Here is a 10647-nt window from a genome sequence, read left to right on the forward strand (position 1 = left end):
ATGAGATAGATACTCATGGGTTTGGGAAAAAGCCTGTGTCCCATCAACCACTCCTTGGGCAAGGCTTTTGACTATGTTATGGGAAAGGCGACCAAATCTTTACTCTTTAATTTCCTCAGACGCTCTCTCAAAAAAAACCTGTGAATTACCGATTTTGCGAGCAGCCGCTGCCCGGTGGGTTGGGATGAGACTGTCCCACTCCTTCCCGGGTCCCCATCACCTGGCAGAAACGGTTTGGTTGTTTTCACTGCTTCACACACCTCCGATGGGTCAGCAGAAAATCCTGTCAACTGAACGTCTGACAAAAGCGTCCTGATGTCAGGTATAAAGAATGCCACCTACAGCTTAATGTCTGCAAAAAAACCCTCCGACTTCGGGCAAACAATGAACGTTTTTGTCTTCTTAATGCCCAGTATGCAATCGAGTGGAAATGCTACTTCCATCCTTAATCTACAAATGAAATTAAAGTTGTTGAAAGACACATGATAAACCAGGATCCTTTGTTTCTTACAGAAGAGGGAGAAAAATTGAAACCACTAAATATTTTAGCAGATTTACTAAATTTCCAATTAAATCTGGAATTATGGCAGAGCCTGTATCTCCCTCTCACTCCACCACACAGATTTTCTATTTGAATAAAGTAGGTTAGACGCGGCGCTCCCTCCACCCACCCACCAAGAGCAGGAATATTAATGAAGCAGATCTGTCGCCGGCGCGCTGGGCCAGCGGGGATGCTCGGGCATCCCTGGGCCCGAGCGTGTGGGAAGGGCTGGTTTATAGGGGAACAGCCTCGGCTATCCGGAGGGAGCGGGATACGCTAGGCAAGAGCACCCTCTGCCCGCTGGCAGGAGGGTCTGGCTCTATTAACATGCCCCCTATCCCTCCCCCTTCTTCCCTTTGCCGAGGAAAGGTCACGGGAAGCAGCTTACACAAGCCAGATGAGGTGGAGACCGAATCAGGACCAAGATTATATGTCAGGGACTTAAAGGCAGGAGCGGAAGAACAGCGCGCAGTGCTGGTGCATGCTTTCTGCCCATTTCCAGCCCTTCCTCTCGTCCCACAGAGTGTCAGTCGTCTCAAAGTAAGATAACGGGCGTCCCCTCGCTCCAAGGTTGGCCATGTTGGCTCGGACTTGGCCAAAAAGGTTTGAGAGACATGGATGCGCTTATGGCTCTTCCAATCTGGTCCAGTCCCATTTGAAATTGAAGGGAAAAGGGTTGCGGTGGTTGGCCCTTGTGGGAGACACAACCTCACTGTCCCCTCAGCTGCTTGGGAGAAAGGCAGGGATTCCTCCCCTGCCACAGGTCAAACAACAAGGGACAGGCAGACCCGCAGGGAATCGCTGACCCTGAAGCCTAGACCAAAAAAAGGTAACATTGGCCGTAAGAACAGGGTCAGGTCTGTACTGGGTCAGGTCTTGGGTCCAGCTAGTGTGTTGTCCCACCTCTAACACCAGCCACGCTTCGGAAGTGAGGCGAGGGAAGAAGCACAGAGCAACCTTCCCCAGCAATTAGTGCTTTAGAGATACCTTGAGTCGAGCTTTTGCATTTAAGACCATCCCCTCTACGTTTTGGCTCCACGTCCCCTCTGACATCTGTGGGGATGTCAGCTCAGAGACACAGAAACACTGAAGAGGCCAGGGAGACTCTCACCAGGAGCACTGCCTGCAGCGAGTGAGACCAGCAGCGGGAGCGTGCTGTATGGGCGGCTGCACGAGCAACGCGCGGGCAAGGATGCCCACCTGCACAAGGGCAAAGACAGACCTCCCAGCATGGGTCCTGGTGCAGCTTATCCTTGCGTGGCTTTTGCCATCCGTGGGTGACACCCACTGCATGGGTATCGCTCACAGGCACAAAGCTCTGCTCTACTCCTGCGTCCTTGGACATCCTTCCATCTGCAGGGATAGCTGATGAATTTTCTCCAGGCTAATGCTACGGCAACGTGCCTCAATGGAAAGCAACATGCGATTTTGGAAAACGTTTCCTGTCACCTGGTGAAACCTGAGCTCTGGAGGAGAGCAGAGGAGCATTTACCCACCCACCCCTGGCTTTCTCCTCTGTTTCTCAGCCTCCAGGATGAACCAGGGCACACCACTCTCTTCTCCCAGGTATTCAGAGCTGGGTTGTGCGGCTGCCTGCTCTGCGCACACCTTCACCATAACCATGGGCAGCTCTCAGCACACCAAGCCTTCCTCAGAGGGACCGGGAGGCAGTCGTGTGGGACAGGAGGGACTCACAAAAATTGCCTTTGCCTCATCACTGACCACAGATCACTTACCTGTCTTGTGCACTGGCTAAGACTTTCCCTCCCTGGACCCTCTGTGCATTTCTCCCTCCCGCTCAATCTCTGCTCTGGCCACTTGTCGCAGTGCTCAGGGCAGGCCCCCTCCTCTTTCATCTACTCTTGGCCACCATCTTGCACCGGAAAATGTAGTTTCTTGGTGCCACCAAAACAAAATAACAGAGAGGAAGATTCTTTTTTTGCCCTGCGTAGCAGCTAAGCCCATGCAAAGTTAGTACAAGGCTTTGCCATGGCACAGAGCAGTGGAGAATAAGGCCAAAGAAATCAGCAATTGTGCTTATTTTCTCCTCTTAAAAACAGCTCAGTTGGTCCATTGCAACTTATTCCTGCTGTCTCTATTCATATCTTTTCCTCTAGGCAGCTGCCAATTGATGCTGCACGTTTGCTTTGAGTGGAATATACCAGCAGGCCTGAGCTCTAAAATGTTGTTTCAGTCATATTTCAATATTTAGCTTACACGCAGGTCTGTATAAGGCCTGGTTTTTCACAACCTTGTATGCCAAGAGAGCTAAACAGTGTTATTTGCTTGCGGTCAGAAAATGCAAATTGCAGCTGCAGAAGGGTTTGCCACCTTGTGTGGGATTTCCTACACTGCAGATGCCCGCGCCTGAGCTGGCAACCTGGGCTCCCTCCAGCACTGACTGAGAGAAGGCGACCCCCGACCACGCGATCCCCCCGATCTCCCTGGTATCGCTGCGTTGGGATGGGATGAATCACCCCGTGCTGTGCCGGCTGGGGTGCAGCCTGGTCCCCTTCCAGGAGAGGCTCCCCTGGGCTGCTGGGGAGAAAGAAGGCTGAGCTGCAAAGGGGAGCTTGCAAGGGGAGATTTGGAAAGGTGCCTTCATACCCCGCTGCTCCCACCCTGGAGACCCAGTCAGGAGGCAGGTCAGGATGTGTCCCATTTTCCATGAGACATCAGTAAAGCTGAGGAAACAGAGGCAACCGTAGGAAATTCAAGGAAAACCTGCAGAGATGTGAAGTTACTATTGCAGGGATGTGCTGACCTTCCAGAGTCACCTTCCAACCCGAGCTGGACATGACTGGGAACCACGGAAGGGTTTCCATCCCGTACCTCAGGGTCAGGGCAGGAGTGGGAGAGCAGCGACGTGGGGGGGTCCCAGCAGACAGGAGCGGTAAGGCAGTTTGGGGGAGTGTGGGCCAGCCACGACAGCTCGGAGACAAGCCGTGTCAGCAAAATCCTTATCCTCTCCACCACCTCCCAGCATGATGCTTGTGACCCTGGAGAAGACCGTAAGGCAAGTAAACTAATGTTTATTCTTCTTATATTTTTGTATTTTTCTGCTCTGGTAATAGAGGACTGGGAAATATATCCACCTGCCCCAACAAGGACGTCAAATCTTGTTTGCAGTGGTAGGTAAAGGTACGTAAGACATTTTGAATAGCCACTAGCTAGATCAAAAATAGTCCTAGGACACTAAAACCATTGCTGTATTCAGGTTGATTTCAGGACATCTCAGCCACAAGAAATGCATCAGAAATGTAAAAAAAAAGCACAAGCCAACATGTAATTATTATGATTTTATATTTTCCGAATTTAGGTCTGAAAAATTCAGGGGTGTTTTGGTTTTTTTTTTAACAAAATGTATGACTACTCATTTTGAACATGGACAGTTTCCATTTTAAAATGGACCTATAAGGAAGAAGGCTGTGAAACCGAAAGGCTCAAATAATCCTCCAAACGAGGCAAACCATTTCACTGCTGGCTGAACGGAGCATCACAAGGAAATGTTTCAACAACAGAAAAGATGACCTAGTCTAATCTAAACTGACTGCCCTCCAAAACCAATAATTGCCATAATTCCTAGTGGGAATTCCATGTTGTCATTGCCATGTAAATGGCAGAAATACTCACTACCATCAACCTAACCTGGATACCTCGGTGGGAGATCGACAGCCCTGGACATGAGGACGTTCACCTTGGCTAATGCTGGAAGAAGAGCTGCAGAGGGAAGGTCTCCGATGGAGGATGCGGACAAGCTAATGAGAGCGCTTTGCCAGAGCATGAGCCCCAGTGCCATGAGCTTGTGGAGGGCAAACAGCCTCTTCTTACCAAGGGAAGGGGACATAAAACCTCCTTGTAATGGGTTCAGTCAATCTCCACAGCTTTTACTCCCTTTAAGGAGAAAAGGAATTACCTGCCAGCGGGCTTACAGGGAAGGCACTGCTGCAAATTTCCAACGTATTGGATGAAACTCCACCAAAGGGAAGGGCAAGAGCAGCCTTCTCTCCTCCTCGGACCCTGGACCTCCAATTTTGGGGGTCTCAGGTCGGTCACAACAGAATAGCAGCACCCGTTGCTTTCCTGCCTCATTAGAGCTGTGGGTTTCCACTTCTCGCCAGTCTCAAGCTTGGTAGAAGATGTGGGAGGCATTTGGGATCTGAGGGACAACCTTGCCAACCCAACAATGATTGCACAATGGCTTGGGATTGCGAGAGCTCTTGGCTGTGTTCTCCTTGTAGAGATCTCCAAGTAGATCTTGGACCCCAGCCTAGATTGGGGGACTCGGTGATCTCTGTCCCTAAAAACAGAGTCAACAGAGGTCCAGGAGAACTTGCTCCTGCAGGTCTTGTAGGCACTACCACCGGTTATGTGATTAAACAGCAGCACCGAGTTCGCAAAGCTGTCAATCCCATACCTTTCATCAGCACTTAATTCACAAAAAAAAAAAAAAAGCCATACCAGCCCTTAAAAGCCTTGGAGCTGCATTTCTCATGGCTGCAATAATACTTACAATATGGACTCTAGCTGCTTTTTATGTAACTGCTGCTCTTAATCAGCTCAGTATTAGCATCTCTAACCTGCTCTTGCTTGATTTATTTTATTTTATTTCTAAAACAAACATAGATTTACAATCTCACTGATTTCCCAGCTTTCATGCCACTCCACTGAGGCGCTTTAAACATCTCATTTATCTCCCATACGTTGGGAAATTACAACCCCCTCCTCTCCAAAACAAACAAGCAAGCAAAAAAACCTCCAGCTAAAATCTACACAGTTGGAAAGTGTTGATTTAAACAATAACCCTGAAACAAGATAGGGAGCGACTAGAACATGAAAACAGACTGGTTTTTTTTCCTTGCACAGATTGAGCTCTGGGGTTGTTTGCATCAAATGTTGACTTGTTCCAAGGCAGCATCTCTTTATGTTGTGAAACTGGAAGGAAGCAGCGTGAAATATATTTTTCAGTCGTTTGAGAAAGACTGCGCTCTTGCATTTGTTCTAGCGCACGTTTCCCTCTCCTTCCTGTCCTGCCCACTTCATCTGTACTTGTGCAAAGGGGGCTGGAAGCAGTGGGAATAATTTGAAGTATCGGGCTTTCCGAATGAGGTTTGGGTGGGAAGCACACGTTAACAATTTTTCTGATCTGCATCATTTCTGAAAAAAATTCTTCCCTAATCAGACAGATGATGTAAGGGTTATGCTTGTCCCTGGTTGATGTGTTTGCTGAATACAAAGGACCGTACTTAAGAAGAATAGCTACCCATTTTGCACTAGCGAAAGCAATGCTGGGCACCAACATCCCGGTCCGTTTTGCTAACTGCGTAATTCATTGAATGCAAATAATAGCGGGGTTTTTTAAATTTTTTGTTGTTTTAGACTTCTCTTACATCTTTTCCCCATCTCTCTCCTGCCTAATGCAATCACAGATTCTTTATGCTATAGTATGTGAAACTAACGGGAAACTTTCTCTTCCCAATGACTAATTTGTTATATATAAACAAGCAACTCACATTTTTCCATAAATAAAACGGACTATATTCCCTTCCTTATAACTATCTTCAACCTTATTTTTTTTTCACTCTGTAACGACATTTTTATTTACCCACAGAAAGCCATGTAAAAATACTGCTGGAAGAATACAACACTACAAGAGGCATCACCTCCCTATTAGCAGTCGAATTTTTAATTCAAGATAACATCCAAACGCTGAAGCAGTTCACTGTACTTTAACGAGCAAACCCCGCAATTTAACAAAACATAAAACGGGCAAAACATGAAAGTCTCCTATGTATTGATGGGGGGGGAGGAATAGTTATAAATCTAAACCCTCCATTCCAGGCCACATCCCTGAATGTAAATAAGCACACAAGCATGTTGCTACATATTTTTACAGAAATAATTACAAACAGCCTTATCAGCGGCGGCGAATTCGGCAACGCACACATCATTTATCCGTTGTGCCCTCTGCTGGATAGAGCACACAAGGCAAGCAATATTATTTCCAATTAATTTTTGGCATCATCACTTGGCATCTGCTTTAGGAATGCAAAGCGTGAAATTTGTAGTAGCAGGTTTAATATTTGATCCAGCCAAAAATATTTTTGCTACAAGGACTTACCTTTGGTAGTGTTTTCCTCCCCGCTCCCCCCTCCTCTGCTCCGTGTTGTTTCGTTGCCACCGAGCCTTGTTTACGGTCCAAATGAAAAAATCTGCCACCGAAAGCCATACGTGGCAGGAATAATTTCATGCTGTGCAAAATTTGTTTCATTTCACATCCTGTAAGAATAATTACTTAGCATAATGCCACTTAAGCTGCATTTCTAGCTGCAAACATTAAGGAAATAGTAAAAAGCTAGATCCCAGTTGGGAGAAAAAAGGGTATTTAGGGGTCACTGGGGTTTCTTAAAACCAGTCGCTTTTAACACCAGGGACAACAAGAAGAATGAAAATGTTATAAATTATGTCACTGAATTTAAAAACGCAATAAATCCCAATATTTTCAATGATATTCGAGGTCACCCATGTGCTGGGGCACACGGATAGGACACTGCCTCCAGAAATACAGGACAAAACACCTGGCCCATATTGCCCACGTTTCTCATGTTTCCCATATTTTTTGTAACTAAGTTTATTTGAAGGTGACAATTACCCAAATAGTTCTAAGTAAAACAGCAACTGAAGAAGCTGGATCCTCCTCACGTCATGTTGTTGACTCTAATTTTTATGTGATGGAAAATAGGACTCAGTAGGTTTGGAGGAGAGTCGATGCGATGGATGAGCAGGGTGTATTGACCAAATATCAGCATAAGTTGTGCAAAAAATACCTTAGCACTTCGGGGCAGTGTGATACACCGTGCCAAAGGAGGCTCCGACCTCCCTCCTGGGCCCCACAAGAGAGAGAAATCCTCTTTCATATATAGTCTGAATTAGTCACGGTTCGCTCTTACCTTCTAGAAAACCAAACTGCAGTCTTCAATCAAATGCAAGACTGGCACGGCCTAATTGAATTAGTTCAATTAAGTTTAAGGATCAAAATTATGATTGTGGATTTTTTAAAGAATCTGGTTTTCTCGATGCCAAACCACAGTTTGCAATCCAGTATCAAATTCTTACTTTTTCTTTCCCAAGTGTTGGCAAGAAATGAGCACTTACAGAGAACTTCTCTTGAGAAGTACCTTATCCCCCTCGTTTTTTAACCAGCAATGACAACACTCGCATATACCAAGTATCCAGGCTGACCTTCATCTTCCTCGAGGCCATTGTGTCTCTTCCTCGCTCACCAGCAAAACCCACTTTTGCTGTAGTTTGACCAACAAGGATTTACTGATAAAATTCACTGATAACCAGTATGATTGTGTTGGGTTTGTTCAACCTGACAAAAGGCAAAATCTCAGATTTGTTGGAAGCAGGCTGTGAAGGATCACTGGATGGATGGAGGCTGTCAATCACAGCGCACCATCTCCAACCAGCCCTCCGCCGGCACAAATTCCCCCAGCTCCGCTCATCTGAATAAAGTTATTCCAATTTATACTCATTCCTTGTTTTCACTCTGGTTTGAACAAGCCTTTATTGAAATGTCAAGTGTGAATATAACAGGGGTGTCAAGAGGCAGCAAGGGAGAAATAATAAATTTTAGGAAAAACATAGCAACGGTTTGGGCACGCAAGTCCTTATTTTGGCCTGAAACAGGCAGCAGATCTTCCCTGGGGAGGCTTTATGAGCAGCAGAGTTTTTCAGGTGCCATTTTTTCACGTGGTTTCACTGCTAAATCAAAGGCCATGACAAAAAATGCCCCTAAATCCATCCAAAACCATGCTCCCCTTATGTTTTTTTTCCCCAAAGTTCAGCAAGCTGCTGCTGTATCTGACCGGCAGCGGTGTTACCACTCTAAAATACCCGAGAGTGCTCAAACGCTCCTGCAGAAGGGACAACGCGTGGAGGACGCGATGCCACCAGCGCCCTCCATCCTCCCTGCGTGGTCCTTCGTGGCCACGGAGCCAGGCAGTGTCTCGCAGCCGCCTGGCAGCGGCAACGCCGCAAACGCTCGCTCCGTCTTTGTCGGGCAGATCCAAACCAAACAGCCTTTCGGAGGGTACTGAAAATGACGTCTTCATTCCCTACCGCGAGCAGTGCTGGAGCTTTAGCGGCCTGTTTGCTCACGTAGCGCCGTGCCAAGCTCCCCAGAAAGGTGGCTCCAGCTCTGGCATGGGTGGGCTTCGCCGGGGTACACACATTGGCATCCCAGGGGAAGATGCCATCCTTAATGTGGGCACCTTGTTTCACGAGTCCCCCCCAAATGCAGAGGCTGGGGAACACATCAATAGGATTTTGCGCTCTAAAATCCCCAGCTCGATGTCTTCCAGGCAGAGGCGGCCCACAATGTCGTCACTTATGTACTCACAAACTGGCAAAAGTTTCATTCTTTATTTAAAATATGCAGTGGCGGACACGGGGAGAGAGAGCAAAAGGTATGTTCAAATTAATGCAGCGTTTACCAAAATCAACATTAAAAAACAATTCACATGAGAACATCCAAGTGCCTCCGCGCTGAAATACTTCCCGTCTATAAATCCCATCACCAAAGCCAGGGATGACTCGAGGGCAGCCAGAATCATCCCTGGGCATATGCAAACCTCAGCACCGCTCCGCTCGACCTTCGAGCAGTTGCAAACTGTCAAGAACGATGGTGACACCTTACAAATCATCTCCCAGGCTGCTTGCAGGAAGCCTGGCCCGTGAGCAGGGTTTGGTCACGCGCGCGTACACATGTAAGACACGTGGATTTCAACTGCGTTTCAGGATGGATCGCCCCGCGCGGCGTCTGGCTCCATGACTCTCTTTTACAGAGCAAATATAAGTTGCCAACATCCTCATGAAGGACAAGCCCAACAATTTAGCAGTTGCCTTTTTTTTTAAAAAAAAATTTTTTTTAAACACCGCATTGAATCCCAATGGGATTTTGGGGTTTTGTTTTAATGGCGAGGCAAGAATTTGCTGATCCTCCCCGTGGCGAAGTTACTTTCAAGTCAGTGAAAGTTCTTGGCCCGCGATGAAAAGTCTTTGCCAATTAGCGCTCAACAACTTCAATTCATCCCTCCTGGTTCAAGATGAGTAGGAACCTAATAAGGCTGCGATAAAAGGGCAAAAGGCACCGAGTACCCAAAGGGGATTAATGGGCTCTTCCATTTATTTGTCTTCCTAACAGCTGAACTGTTACAAGTATTGACGGTCTTCAAACGACCCGGGCGCTGGGGTCTCCAATGGCCATCTCCAGCTCCCCGGCCCCGAGGGGCGAGGGCTTCCCCCTGGGCGATGCCAAAACCAACAAAGCCCCGGGGATCAGGTAATGAAACTTCGGCTTTTTCCCCCTCCCCTCTTTGAGATTTATTTACTGGCAGCTGACAAGGGGCAAATTCAGCTGGAATTGTGTAGTCAAGGCCCTGTCAAGCCTTCAGAGGCACCCTTATGTCGAATCACCTTCCTGACTGGCATGTCGCTGAAAAGCCCTCGGCGCTGGTCCTTAACAGCTCCCGACAGCACAAAGGACACTCCAGACAGATGCCTACATGGCATCCTGCAGCATTTTAAAAGAGAATTAGTGGTTTTAATTATGGTCGTCGTATGAAAGGAAACCATGCAAGCTCGGCAGGAGACCTTTGATCAAACCCTTTTGCTAGCACAATGCCGCGGAACTGTGACTATTCCTAGCAAGGGGCCTTTTCTCGCTGAATGACTCACCAGTGATCTTTGAATGCAGACAAGTTCCTCGCCCTCCCTCTTCATTAGCGAGCATTTCTATACAGGCCCTATATAGTGCGCGGAGTCTCGGAGCTATACAATGCGGGGGAAAAAAGAATCCCTACAGATTCTGGCCTCTACTTAGGAAGTGCTAAAGGACTCTGAGTGACTTTATTCATTAAAACAGGTTGCTATTAATTAACTGTCATAATAAAATAAAGAACTATTATTTGCATTTCTTAGTGCGCTCCCTTTAGTAATATGTATAAAAGATGCTTGTAACAAAAATGAATTTATAAGGGAGAAAAAACCCTCAGAAGTCTTTTTTTCCTCCCCCCCCCCCCCCTTTTTTTTTTTGACGGTTG

Source organism: Aptenodytes forsteri, unplaced genomic scaffold (genome assembly GCF_000699145.1).
Source record: "Aptenodytes forsteri isolate BGI_AS27 unplaced genomic scaffold, ASM69914v1 Scaffold76, whole genome shotgun sequence".
Classification (NCBI taxonomy): domain Eukaryota; kingdom Metazoa; phylum Chordata; class Aves; order Sphenisciformes; family Spheniscidae; genus Aptenodytes; species Aptenodytes forsteri.